Raw genomic sequence first — 12,197 nt, 5'->3', positions numbered from 1 at the left:
TTCAACATGAAAACCATCAGGTTGCTTCATGTAGATCTCTTCCTCCAAATCACCATGAAGGAAAACAGTTTTTACATCCATTTGCTCTACCTCCAAATCAAGAGTAGAAGATAAACTTAATACGGTTCTAATGGATGACATTTTTGTGAATATATGTGTATGAAAGTTTTGATGATGCCAAGATGTAAGCAACACAAGATTACTTCAAGTCAAAATTCAAGATCAAGAAAACAAGATCAAGAGAAAGATAAGACTTAGTTTATTTTTGTTTTTGTTAAAAGAATCTCTTATTGGTTAAAAAGGTTTGGCCTAAAAAAACATGATTTTCAAGTGATTATAATTTTTTTTAAATGTTTTATCAGTGCTAAAATAAATATTTTTCCACGGGTAATCGATTACTAGACATTGTAATCAATTACTAGAGATAGATTTCATAAAGGCTTTTTTTTTAAAAAAAAAGTTTCTCTTTTGAAATTTGAATTTTAAATGCTATAATCGATTACCGCTTGTATGTAATTGATTACTAGTGACGGAACTTCAGAAGTTAACTTTGAAAAGTCATGACCCTTCAAAACATATATGTGTAATCGATTACCAAAGAAGTTGTAATCGACTACCAGTGAGAAAATTTTTGAAAAATATTCTGAAAAGTCACATCTCTTCAAAAAATTTTGAAAAGCCACCAAGGGCCTATAAATATGTGACTTGTCTACGAAAATTTTAAGAGTTTTTCAGAACCTTATTGTCTTATTCTCTCAGAAATAAATCATTGACCAAATACTTGCAAATCAATTGAGTATTCTTCTAAGATCTTCAATCTATATCATCTTCTCTAAAAGAGAGAAAAACTTATGTACTTTCTGAAAAGAATTGTTGTGATCAAGAGACTGCTTGTCTCTTGAATTGTGAGAATCTTAAACACAAGGGAGAGGGATCCCTAGGTTGTTCAGAAGTTGTAAAAGAGTTTTATAAAGATAGTGGAAAATCTCAAGTGGGTTTCTTGAAAATTGGACGTAGGCACGGGAAGTGGCCGAACCAGGATAAAACGAGTTTGCATTTCTCTATTCCCTATCTTGGTTATTTTTATCTCACATATTTTATCTTTCATACTTGAAGAATATTTTTGAAATAGTTTGCATCTTCATCTTCTATATTTTGAACATATAGATTTAAAAAGGAAATTAGAATTTGATTAATCAATAATATTTTAAAACTTAATCCCCCCCCTCACCTCTTAAGTTATTGAGGCCGCTTGTCCAATAAGTGGTATCGGAGCTTGATTCTTGTATAAAGTTTAGAAACTTCAAGAATAATTATGACCTCATCAAAATTTCTATTTCCCAAAGGAAACTCCATTAATAGGTCTCCTATATTTAATGGTGTGGGTTATCATTAATGGAAAACCTGTATGCAAATCTTCATAGAGGCTATAGATTTAAACATTTGGGAAACCATTGAAATTGGTTCTTACATCCCTATGATGGTAGTAGGAAATGCAACTATAGAAAAACCCAGGGAACAATGGGATGAAGAGGAAAGAAGAATGGTACAATATAACTTAAAGACCAAAAATATAATTACTTTTGCATAAGGCATGGATGAATACTTTAGAGTCTCAAATTGTAAGAATGCCGAAGAAATGTAGGATACATTACAAGTAACCCATGAAGGAACAACTGATGTAAAGAGATCTAGAATAAACACTTTCACACATGAATATGAAGTTTTCAGAATGAATCAAAATGAGACCATACAAGATATGCAAAAGAGATTTACACATATAGTTAATCATCTTGCATTATTAAGAAAGATATTTCCTAACAAGGATCTCATTAACAAAATACTAAGATGTTTAAGAAGAGAATGACAACTAAAGGTAACTGCAATTGCAGAATCAAGAGATCTCACCAGCATGTCTCTTAAAACTCTTTTTGGAAAGCTTCAAGAACATGAAATAGAACTTAAGAGACTAAACCAACATGAAGAAAATGACAAGAAAAAGAAAGAAATTGCACTTAAAGCCTCATCTTCTATTCAAGAAGAAAGTGACAAAGAGGACTTGAATGAAATAGAAGAAGATGATGATTTTAGTTTCTTCGTAAAGAGTTTCAATAAATTTCTAAGGAACAAAGGAAATCAAAGAAGAACAAACTTCAATCCAAAGAAAAAAAAAGGAGAAGATTCATCTTCTGTTCCAAAGTGCTATGAAGGTAATCAACTTGGACATTTAAGTGTTGATTGCCCTAGTTTCAAGAGAAGAATGGAAAAATCTGACAAGAAAATCTTCAAAGATAAGAAAACAAAGAAAGCTTACATCACTTGGGAAGATAACGATATGGATTCATCAGGAGATTCAGAAAATGAAGTCGTGAATCTAAGTCTCATGGCCAAAAACTATGAAAGCGAAGAAGAGGTAACATCTTCTAATAATAACTTATCTATTTCCTTTGATGAACTTCATGATGCATTCAATGACTTGCATAAAGAATCAATCAAACTTGTCAAACTAGTTTCATTTTCTAAGAAAACTATTTTAAATTTAGAAAAGGAAGTTTTGAAATTAAATGAAGAATTATAAAATCTTAAAACTGAAGTCAAAACTTTAAAACCAATTGATACAAATCAATCTTCTACCATAAAATTGATACAAGATAGTAATAAAGCATCTAACTCATGTAAATGTTGTAACAAGTTTAAAGAAGAAATCAAAGATCTGAAAAATTCTCTTGCCAAATTTACTGTTGGCAAAAATAATTTAGATATTATACTAGAAAAGTAAAGATGTGTGTTTGATAAAGCTGAATTAGGATATAGACCTGAAAAACAACAAAAAATATATAAAAACTTCTTTGCATCTACTCAAAAGAATAGTTCTCTTTTCTTGACATGTTTTTACTGTGGTAAGAAAAGACATAGTGCATCAACATGATATTTTAGGAAAAATAGTAATAATATTAAAATGATATGGGTTCCAAAAGGATCTTTAATCAAAACTAACATTCAAGGACCCAAGAAAATTTGGGTGCCTAAGTAAAAAATATGATTATATGAATGAAGGATTCTTTGAAGAGAAGTTGGTACATTGATAGCGGATGCTTTAAACACATGACAAGAGATACATCAAAGTTTACTCATATTTCTCCCAAGAATAGTGGACATGAGACTTCTGGTGACAACAACAAAGGTAAAATTCTTGGAGTCAGAAAAATAGGTACGAATCCATTTACCTCTAATGAAAATATTTTACTTGTTGATGGTCTCATGCATAGTTTACCAAGTGTTAGCCAATTATGTGATAAAGACTTTCTAGTATCATTTGATTCTCACAATTGTTTTATTGAAAATAAACATGACAATAATATAAAACATATAGGATATAGAACTAATAATGTATACATGATAAATTTAGATAAAACATCAAATCCTGCTCAATGCTTTTTAAGCAAAGATAACGATTCATGGTTATGGCATATGAGAATTGCTCATATAAATATGGAACATTTAAATAAATTAATTTCTAAAGATTTAGTAATTGGGTTACCAAAACTCAGATTTGAAAAAGATAGATTATGTGATGCATGTCAAAAAGGAAAATAAGTAAGAGTCTCTTTCAAATAAAAAAATATTGTTTCTACCATTCAACCCTTACAACTTTTGCACATCGATCTTTTTGGTCCTTCTAGAATCATGAGTTTTGGTGGAAATTATTATGCCTATGTTATAGTTTATGATTATTCAAGATTCACATGGACATTATTTCTTACTCACAAAAGAGATGCTCTTCATGCTTTTAAGAAACTTGCTAAAATCATTCAAAACAAGAAAAATCCTAACATTGCATCCATTAGGAGTGATCATGAAGGAGAATTTGAAAATAAAGATTTTGAATTACTTTGTGATGAAAATGGCATTGAACACAATTTTTCTGCACCTATAACCCCTCAAGAAAATGGAGTAGTTGAAAGGAAAATAGATCTTTAGAAGAAATGGCCAGAACTTTGCTTAATGATACAAATCTTCCTAAATATTTCTGGGCTGAAGCTGTTAATATTGCATGCTATATAATGAATAGAGCTTTAATTAGACCTATCTTAAAGAAAACACCATATGAATTGTACAAAGAAAGAAATTGAAACATTTCTCATCTTCATGTTTTTGGATGCAAGTGTTTTGTGTTAAACAATGAGAAAGACAACTTAGGTAAGTTTGATGCAAAATCAGATGAAGGTATATTCCTTGGCTATTCCTCAAATAGTAAAGCTTTTAGAATTTATAACAAAAGAACTATGATTATTGAAGAATCTATTCATGTTGCTTTTGATGAGACTAACCCTATATGGCTAAGGAAGGAAACACTTAATGATATTACAAATTCTTTAGAAGACATGCACATTCATGAAAAAAGGCACAAAGGCAAAGGAGATGGAAATGATGAAGACTCTCAAATTAATGAAACTAAAACAAATAGAGATCTTCCAAAAGAGTGGAGAATTTCAAGATATCATCCTCTTGATAATATCATCGGTGACATCTCAAAAGGGGTAACAACTCGACACTCTCTCAAAGATGCATGCAATAATATGGCTTTTGTTTCTTTAATTGAACCTAAAAACTTAAATGAAGCCATAATTGATGAACATTGGATTATTGCTATGCAAGATGAGTTGAATCAATTTGATAGAAATTCAGTCTTCGAATTAGTTGATAAACCTAATGATCATCCAGTTATAGGAACTAAATGGGTATTTAGAAACAAATTGGGTGAACATGGAATAGTTATTAGAAATAAGGCTAGATTAGTGGGTAAAGGATATAACCAATAAAAAGGAATAGATTATGAAGAAACATATGCTCCAGTAGCTAGATTAGAAGCCATTAGAATGTTACTAGCCTTTGCATCCATAATGGATTTTAAACTTTATCAAATGGATGTTAAAAGTGCTTTTTTAAATGATTTTATTCAAGAAGAAGTGTATGTTGATCAACCTCCTGGTTTTGAAAATTCAGATATGCCTAATCATGTCTTTAAACTGAAAAAGGCTCTATATGGTTTAAAACAAGCCCCTAGGGCTTGGTATGAACGTTTGAGCAAATTTCTCTTAGAAAAAGGCTTCACTAGAGGAAAGGTTGATACCAAAATTTTTATAAAAATAAAATGAATGATATTCTTTTAGTACAGTTGATGATATAATCTTTGGGTCTACTAATGATTCTCCGTGCAAAGAATTCTCTCAAGATATGCAAAGTGAGTTTGAAATGTCCATGATGGGAGAGTTGAATTTCTTCCTTGGACTACAAATAAAACAAACAAATAATGGAATATTTATTAGTCAGTCAAAATATTGAAAAGAACTGCTTAACAGGTTTGGGATGAAAAATGCTAAACAAATGGCCACTCCTATGAGCACTATTTGCTATCTGGATAAAGATGAAAATGGTCAATGAATAGACATAAAGAAGTATAGAGGTATGATCGAATCTCTTTTTTATTTATCAGCAAGTAGACCTGATATAATGTTTAACATTTGTATGTGTGCAAGATATCAAGTAAATCCCAAATAATCTCACCTTAGTGCTGTTAAAAGAATAATGAGATATTTATTAGACACTATAAATCTAGGATTATGGTATCCTAAGAATTCCTCTTATAACTTAGTAGGATACTCTGATTCTGATTTTGCTGGATGCAAAACTGATAGAAAAAGTACTAGTGGAACTTGTCATTTTATTGGTTTTGCTCTAGTATCATGGCATAGTAAAAAAACAAAATAATGTTGTCTTATCAACTGTAGAAGCGGAATATATTTTTGCTGGAAGTTGTTGTGCACAAATCCTTTGGATGAGACAATAACTTTCTAATTATTGCTTTAAACTTGATCATATACCTATCCGCTATGACAATACAAGTGCAATCAATCTGTCCAAAAATCTTATTCTGCACTCTAGAGCAAAGCATATTGAAATTAGACATTATTTCCTTTGTGACCATGTTAAAAAATGCGATTGCATATTAGAATTTGTTGACATAAAGAATCAGTTAGCTGATATGTTTACAAAACCTCTCCCCAAAGAAAATTTCTTTGCTATTAGAAGAGAATTAGGACTCATAGACCCAAATAACTTAGATTCCTAGCCACTTTGATTGTTTATAATGATTGTTTTTTTATGGATATTTATCATGCTAGTTTATGATGATTGTTTTTTATGGTTATTTATCATGCTTGTTTATGATGGTGGTTTACTTTGATTTTTTATAATAATTGTTTTTTATGGTTGTTTATCATGATTGTTTATAATAATAAATGTTTTGCTTGTTTATAATAATTGTGTATATTGGTTGATTATAATAAATTGTTTGTCATGATTATTAGACTTGAAACTCATATTTTAGGGTCTGGTATTTGATTACCAATCCTTGTAATCGATTACCATAGAACAAGAACACTGTAATCGATTGCAATAGGCTGTAATCGATTATCAGAGGCTGTGGGTAGTTACAGGTTACACATGTAATTGATTACAATAGGTTGTAATCGATTACAACTCATCCCTGCCTATAAATATAGATTTTTCTCTCTCTTATTTCACAATCTTCTTCTTTTCTCTCATTGACGGTGCCCTCCATTCCTAAAACTTCAAATCCTCATAACTTTCTCGTTTCTTAACCAAATCCTTTCAAACAAAGTGCAACCAAAATCTGCAGAAAATGCACAAAATGGAAAAATCATCTAAGAAGAGAAAATGTTCAACTTCAAACACCACCGTTGTAGGCCAATGTCGCCACGGCACTTCCGGTGACTCTACTGCACCACCTAATCCCTCCATTTCCTCCCCACGCTCCTTAACTCTATTTTCCTCCAACGATCAACGTCAAAATTACTATTCCTCATTTTCAAATAGAGTCATTCTTGATCCCAAATATTTAGACTTAGAGTTCATTGAAGGAGAAACTTTTGATTGTTATCAAGTCTTTCAAAATTCTGAATTAATTTATTTTATGACTCTCAAATTGCCATACTATCCTGAGTTAGTCCATGTCTTTTATAATAATTTGAAAATTCGTGATGGTCTCATCTTTTCTTAGGTTCATAAAATTCCTATTATGGTTAATTGGTCCTTATTTTATTCATTGAAAAAATTAAGTAGTCAAGGTGTACCTTTTGAGGGCACTTTGGTTGATGACTAGAAACATATTTATTCAAATCATGATGTTCGCAAAATGGTTTGTAATGAAAATGCTGATATGACTGGTCAATTGTTTACTGGTTCATTCACTTTTGAATGTCGTATCATGCACTACATTTTGTGTCGTATCTTGCTTCCCCGTTCAACAAATATTGCTCAAGCTTCTGAGAAGGATTTGATTTTGTTGTGGGCCCTTCAAACCGGTTGTCAAATTGATTGGGCCCATCTAGTTTGCTACCATATGCATAAGGCATTACGGGCAAATGCACCTCTTCCATATCCCCAACTTGTCACTATTTTTCTCCAACATTTTAACGTTCCTCTAGATGATAAACCCTTTCTTAAGGTTAAATGCTCTTTTGCCATTGGAGCTACTGCTGTTGCATCTTTTGGATATCGAAAGGATATGGATGGTTAATGGGTGTGGAAATAAGACCTTCCACCTATTGCTCCTGATAAACGTACACCCTCACCACCACCACAAAGGCACCCCTCCTCTTCACAACTACATGATGTTCTAAGTGAACTTTGGGATCTTTGGGCCTTTGTAGGTGATCGTTTTTATGCTATGGATTCACGTATCACGAGTCTTGAGGATGATATGAGCTTTATCCTTCGATGCTTTGATCCTCCAGCAAATCCATAGAGCTTTTCAGTATCATTTTATCTAGCATTATCTGTCTTTAAATTTCTTGATATTTCAAACTTTTTGCATTTTTTTATTTAGGATTTGGTCATTTATAATTCTGTTTTGGACTTGATATGTTTAGCACTATGTTCGGTTTTGGTGCTTTCCATACTTTCAGCACTTGGTTGTTTATTATGTGGATGATTGTTTATTTCTGGTCATGTATGGATCTTTATGCTCCTTCTTTATGTTTTTATGGTGCTTCCTTATTTTTTGATGTTGCTAAAGGGGGAGAGAAATATGTAAGGTACATGGGATATCTTCTTAAAATTATTCTGCTAAGCAATGATTGCAAATTTAAGGGGGAGTGATCGTATCGCAAAGAAATATTTTCTGTACATTCTTTCATATGGTTGTCATCATCAAAAAGGGAAAGAATGTGAATATATGTGTATGAAGGTTTTAATGATGCAAAGATGTAAGCAACACAAGATTACTTCAAGTCAAAATTCAAGATCAAGAGAAAGATAAGACTTAGTTTATTTTTGTTTTTGTTAAAAGAATCTCTTATTGGTTAAAAAGGTTTGGCCTAAAAAAAACATGATTTGAAAGTGATTATAAAAAGTTTTAAAAAAGTTTTATCAGTGCTAAAATAAATATTTTTCCACTGGTAATCGATTACCAGACATTGTAATCGATTACCAAAGACAAATTTCATAAAGGCTTTTTTTTTTTAAAAAAAAAGTTTCTCTTTTGAAATTTGAATTTTAAATGATGTAATCAATTACCACTTGTATGTAATCGATTACCAGTGACGAAACTTCAGAAGTTAACTTTGAAAAGTCATGACCCTTCAAAACATATATGTGTAATCGATTACCAGTGAGAGAATTTTTGAAAAATATTCTGAAAAGTCATATCTCTTCAAAAGTTTTTGAAAATCCACCAAGGGCCTATAAATATGTAACTTGCCTACAAAAATCTTAAGAGTTTTTTAGAACCTTATTGCCTTATTCTCTCATAAACAAATCATTGGTTAAACACTTGCAAATCAATTGAGTATTCTTCTAAGATCTTCAACTTGTATCATCTTCTCTAAAAGAGAGAAAAACTTTTATACTTTCTGAAAAGAATTGTTGTGATCAAGAGACTGTTTGTCTCTTGAATTGTGAGAATCCTGAATACAAGGGAGAGGGATCCCTAGGTTGTTCAAAAGTTGTAAAAGGGTTTTACAAAGATAGTGGAAAATCTCAAATGGATTGCTTGAGGATTGGACGTAGGCACGGGAAGTGGCTGAATCAGGATAAAACGAGTTTGCATTTATCTCTTCCCTATCTTGGTTATTTTTATCTCGCATATTTTATCTTTCATACTTGAAGAATATTGTTGAAATAGTTTGCATCTTCATCTTCTATATTTTGAACATATAGATGTAAAAGCGAAATTAGAACTTGATTAATCAGTAATATTTTAAAACTTAATTCACCCCTACCTCTTAAGTTATTGAGGCCGCTTGTCCAACAATTTTCACCACGGGAGATAAGATCTCATTAAAATCAACACCCTTCCTTTGACTATAGCCCTTCACTCCTAATTTGGCTTTGTACCTCGGAGATGTAGAGTTACTATCATGTTTTACCTTGTAGATCCACTTGTTATCCAAGGCCCTCTTACCCTTAGGTAACTTCACTAAATCAAAATTGTAATTATCATGTATGAATTTCATCTCATCCTTTATTTCATCCAACAATTTTCTCTTCTTTTTTTTTTCCACTTTCGAGGGCCTCTTTAAAGCACTGAGGTTCTCCATCATATGTTAGGATCACATACTCATTAGTATAATACCTCCTAGAAGGTTGCCTCTTCCTGTTGGACCTACTGAGTTGAACTTGAGGTGGTTCTGTAGCATCACCAAGATTTTCATCTTGTGATATGTCGTGCTCCTCTTCATCATCATTAGCAGGAACATCTACCTTATCTCCAGGTTGCTAGACACCAACATCATTATGAACATCAGTATTCAAATTCTGAATAGGCGGCTGAACTGGTTCAAAATTAAATCATCCACACCATTGTCTTCCTTGGGTGTAGACTTCTCCACCTTATCAATGTCTACAATGGTTTGGTCTTCCATGAATTTCACATCATGGCTTCTAACAAGCTTATTTTCAGCAGGATCATAGAACCTGTAGCCAAATTCATTCTCACTATAACCAATGAAGATACACTACCTTGACTTTGCATCCAACTTGGATATCTTATCCTTTGGAACATGCGCAAAAGCCTTGCAGCCAAAAACTCTTAAGTGATCATACTTCACATTCTTGTCAAACCAAATTTTGTTCGGCACCTCACTATTCCAAGCAACAATAGGACTAAGATTGATAACATGCATCACCGTGTACAATGCCTCACCCCAAAAGTGCTTGGATAACTTTGCTTCAAAGAGCATACATCTCACTCTCTCAATCAATGTCCTATTCATCCTCTCCACCAAACCATTCAGTTGGGGAGTTTTCGAAGGAGTTTTCTCATGAGCAATGCCATGCTACTTGCAGTAGACATCAAATGGTCCACAATACTCACCACCATTGTCAGTACGAATGCGTTTCAACTTCTTGCTCGACTGCCTCTCAACTAAGACATGAAACTCCTTGAACTTCTGAAGAACTTGGTTTTTTGTCTTCAAAATATAGACTCGAAGTTTCCTGGAACAATCATCAATGAAGGTAACAAAATAAAGTGCATCACCAAATGATTTAACCTTCAAAGGGCCACAAATGTCTAAATGCACCAATTCAAACAACTCAAATTTTTTGGAGGAAGGATGCTTCTTGAAGGATACTCTGGTTTGCTTACCAACCATGCAATGAGAACATTTCTCTAAATCTGCATTCTTTAATCCTGGAAGCATATCCTTCTTGGCTAAACAATTCAGCCCCTTCTCACTAATATGACTAAGTCTTCGGTGCTACAAAGATGCCTCCATATCCATAGCATTCACACTGTCTCTAGCAACCAAAGCTTTCGTCCAATACAACTTTGAAATTTTCTCCCCCTTGGCCACAACCAAGTTACCCTTGGTGAGTTTCCACTTTCAAGAACCAAAGTGGTTATCATAACCAACATCATCAAGTACCTGCACAAAGATCAAATTAAAGCGGACATCTGGAGCATGTTTCACTCCTTTAAGTAGCAACTGCATTCCCATGTTGGTTTGCAAACAAACATCACCAACACCAATCACCTTGGACACACCATCATTACCCATCTTCAAGACTCCAAAATCACCTAAAGTATAAGATGTGAAGAACTCCTTCTTGGTTGTAACATGCAGTGTAGCACCACTATTAATTATCCACATGTTCTCATTAGATACAAGATTAAGCGAATTAGGATCATGGAGAGTACTTGGACTAAGGGTCAAATTGGTTATTTTTCTTACATCTCCACCCCCCGGAGCCCATGTATCATATATACCTCCAAAATAAAGAGCCTTGAATACTAGATGAAACGCACCTATACCTAACAAGATTAAGTGAATACCCAAAATTGTAGTCATTTTATTTCTATCTTTCCATACATAACCGAAGAATGAAAAAGATTCTTCAAGATTCTCAGGTCCCAAAAGTGCATGATAAATACCGCCAAAGCCCAATACTGCAGAGGAAATTAAGCGAAGTACTCCAAACACAAAGTATGGAAAGGTGTCTATAACTTTTCCCCCAGGACCTATGATCCTTCTCTTTTTGCTTAGCCTTCTTATCTTTACTCTCCTTCTTCCATAGAAAACAATTCCTCTGGATATGACCTGTTCGGTGACAATAATGACACTTAAAATTCTTGTACCGAGACCTTTACAACCCGCGTTTTTCTTTAGATCTACTTTTTTCACTCCGATAGTATCAGAAATCGAATCAATGCATAGGAAATGAATGCGCTGTCATACTATTAAGTTTGCTGAAATACATATGATATAATTCAGACTATACTACATTACTTATTTTACTGGATCTTACGAAGCCTGTTCATGTAGAATATAATCGAGTCTGATCATAGAAAAGATTCTTTTCAAGTAAAACCAACCTATTCCTACCCACTTGGGAGATTTACACCAATGAACCATGAACAACCACATAAGAAAACTTGATACCACACTTTAACCCAAAACCTTAAAGCTCAGGTTTATGGGTCTTCTCCTCATGACTTTTCCACTTCTACTCAATGTGGGACTTCACCTCACACTTATACTCCAACAATTTGATTGGGAAGGTCATGAGGCATTGGGGCCATATGTAAAAGTGAAAAGAAACCCAGAAGGAGAAAATATGATACCCTCTACAATGCTTACATGCATAACCACTTTAAGGTATTTACTACTTTG

Source organism: Glycine max, chromosome 8 (genome assembly GCF_000004515.6).
Source record: "Glycine max cultivar Williams 82 chromosome 8, Glycine_max_v4.0, whole genome shotgun sequence".
Lineage (NCBI taxonomy): Eukaryota > Viridiplantae > Streptophyta > Magnoliopsida > Fabales > Fabaceae > Glycine > Glycine max.
The sequence above is the reverse complement of the archived record's forward strand: the minus strand, read 5'-3'. Positions refer to the sequence as shown.